Consider the following 2,500-nt stretch of genomic DNA (forward strand, 5'->3'; position numbering starts at 1 on the left):
AAAAAAGTGAAATTCTTTACATTCCCTTTAAAAGTGGAGAAAGAAAACGGAGAAGAGAATAGGATCGAAACCTTTCACAATGGAAGCTGCAAATTAACAATGAACGCCAAATTAACCTCAAAGTGACAGTTTTATCCCACAACAATTGACAACAAAATAAAAATGAATCACAAAAAAACCCTAAATTCTTATTGGTGGAAGGCTGTAGTGAGGCGGCTTGCTATTGGTCGATGGGAGGCAAATCAACCAATCACGGAGCGAGTTGACGGTGCGTTACGGTGGTGGTTCGATTCAGCAGTCCGGTGGTTCAGTTCGCCTCTCGTCCGTGAAGCGAGACAGATGCGAGGGATGGGAGTGAGGCAGAGGGAAGGTAAAGGTTCGAGACTTGACGGGTCGAGACAGCGAGACAGTGAGACAATAGTGCAGGATTGGATGTCTGGATGGCTGGCTGGATGAATGGATGAATGGATGGATGGAAGGTTGTTATTTAAGGATCTCTCTCTCTCTCTCTCTCTCTCTCTCTCTCTCTCTCTCTCTCTCTCTCTCTCTCTGTAAATTGAAAATATCTAATGAAGTGAGTTGAAAATGATAAAAGTATATATGAATTCAGAGAGAGAGAGAGAGAGAGAGAGAGAGAGAGAGAGAGAGAGAGAGAGAAAGGACACAGACATTAGCCAATATATCCAATTTTTCACGTTACAGAAAGGAAAAGAAAAAAGTAAAGATCGGTCACTTTTTTCCTCTTTAAGACAGACCATGACCACAGCCACCTCGCCACGGGATCCCTGCAGAGTAACGGTGCTGTGGTGGAGATAGTGTACACACACATGGAAATAAAACAGATTAGCCCCTTCACCACTGGGACGCATTTTTACCTTGAGTTTTGAGTAAGATTAGATGATTTTATTTACATTAGGAAGGGTCTAGGGATGTCAAAAGATTAATGGTCAGTTTTCACTATTTTAATCCCCATATAAGTTTCTGAAGCTGTGTAAAATCACCAGTTAGTTAGCAGAATATATATGAAAACGTGTCTTGGTAGTGAAGGGCTTAAAAGAACGCGTAGTTAAAAGGAAGCGTAACAGGATTAATAGAGACTAACGAATATTGCACCCATTTCTTTACGGTGGCGGTGGTAAAAATAAAGAAATAAGAATAAAGGGTAAATGAATGATTGGTTAAAAGAAAACATCCCAACGTTAATTGCTATAGACTTAGAAATGAAGGGTTACAAACTATACTATTAAGTTTGTTGATGCTCTCTATAGGAATCCTGACGACACATATTCATTTCATCTTTATTATGGGACGTTAAATGTATTTGTTTACTTACGTGTATTTATTTATTTATTTATTTATTTATTCATCTATTTATTTTTTACGTCCAGTTCCATCACATATACTGTAGAAGGAACGAGAGTTTTGACTATAAGAGAGTGAGGGAAACACAAGGACAGAAATTCCGTAAACACATTTTTAATTCCTCTTCACCTTGTCTCCTGTGTCAGTCTTTTCTTGCTTCTCCGTCTTGCATTCTCTTTGTCTTCCATAATTTGTAGTCTGGTGGCAGTTCTCTGGACCATTCTGAAACACATCACACTGCAGTTTAGCTACATTTAGTTGGTTTTAGTTGAAGTGAGTTTTTTTTTTAAGAGTTTATTAGCTGATTAATATGAATTACTGCATCAATTAACAGGAGGAACACTCTTGAGAAACAGGCTTATTACAGGCATGGGGTTCGAAAATAGTCATGGTGATAGGGCAAAGCTTTACTGGATAGGGTTTCGTGGTCTTTGTTGTTCCTTCTCCTCTCCTCTTCTCCCATAACACTCCACATTCCTGAAGCATAAGAGGATTTGATCGTGAAAGTACTAATACAATAGTAAGAAAACGCTAATAAATCAACAATATTTCATTTAGCCAGGCAGTCAAATATGAAGTAGACACATTCATGCTTCCCTCCATGTGAATATTGATCTATTAAATGGAAAGATTTGAAGCAGAATAAAAGAAAAGAAGAACAGGAAAATAAATAATTAAAAGGAGGGAGATTAGTACGTTTTAACGCAAGAAGAACACTGGCCAATTGCATCAGAAAGAAGAAAATAAACAATGAAGTGCCAATCTATAAATAAAATACAGCCGAGGTGAGAGTACAGATCCAAAAAAAAAAAAAAAAAAAAAAAATAGAAGAAAACACCAAATAAACTAGTGATGTTTGACCCGTTTAGGCTGAGACGTGACCCAGACACATTCATCCTTCACTGCACATCATATTCACCTGCTGAGTGAATAATAGTTAATGATATTGAAGGAAATACCCACAATTTGACGGTCTGAGAAATAGCTACTCGCCCCTGTGGCCCAATGGATAAGGCATTGGCCTCCTAAGCCAAGGATTGTGGGTTCGAGTCCCACCAGGGGTTGTGCCTCATTTTAGTTCACTTTCCACGCTACTACTATGTGTGTGTGTGTGTGTGTGTGTGTGCGTGCTCGCGTG

At 38.8% G+C, this 2,500-nt stretch overlaps 1 protein-coding gene, 1 long non-coding RNA gene and 1 other non-coding gene across 3 annotated transcripts in view; 2 read left to right on the forward strand and 1 right to left on the reverse strand.

The window, feature by feature from the left end:
- The window catches only part of LOC123509459 (uncharacterized protein DDB_G0271670-like), a 55,338-nt gene that overhangs the window by 45,810 nt on the left and 7,028 nt on the right, over positions 1-2,500 (forward strand). The gene's annotated exons all lie outside the window — the stretch shown is intronic.
- Positions 1,325-1,841, reverse strand: LOC123509944. Its single transcript, XR_006676332.1, has 2 exons — positions 1,728-1,841; positions 1,325-1,584 (listed from the first exon to the last, which is right to left on the reverse strand). It is a non-coding gene; the product is annotated as an uncharacterized LOC123509944 (long non-coding RNA).
- On the forward strand, positions 2,354-2,426 carry Trnar-ccu. The gene has a single exon. It is a non-coding gene; the product is annotated as a tRNA-Arg (tRNA).

The sequence above is a fragment of the Portunus trituberculatus genome, chromosome 27 (genome assembly GCF_017591435.1).
Source record: "Portunus trituberculatus isolate SZX2019 chromosome 27, ASM1759143v1, whole genome shotgun sequence".
Classification (NCBI taxonomy): Eukaryota; Metazoa; Arthropoda; class Malacostraca; order Decapoda; family Portunidae; genus Portunus; species Portunus trituberculatus.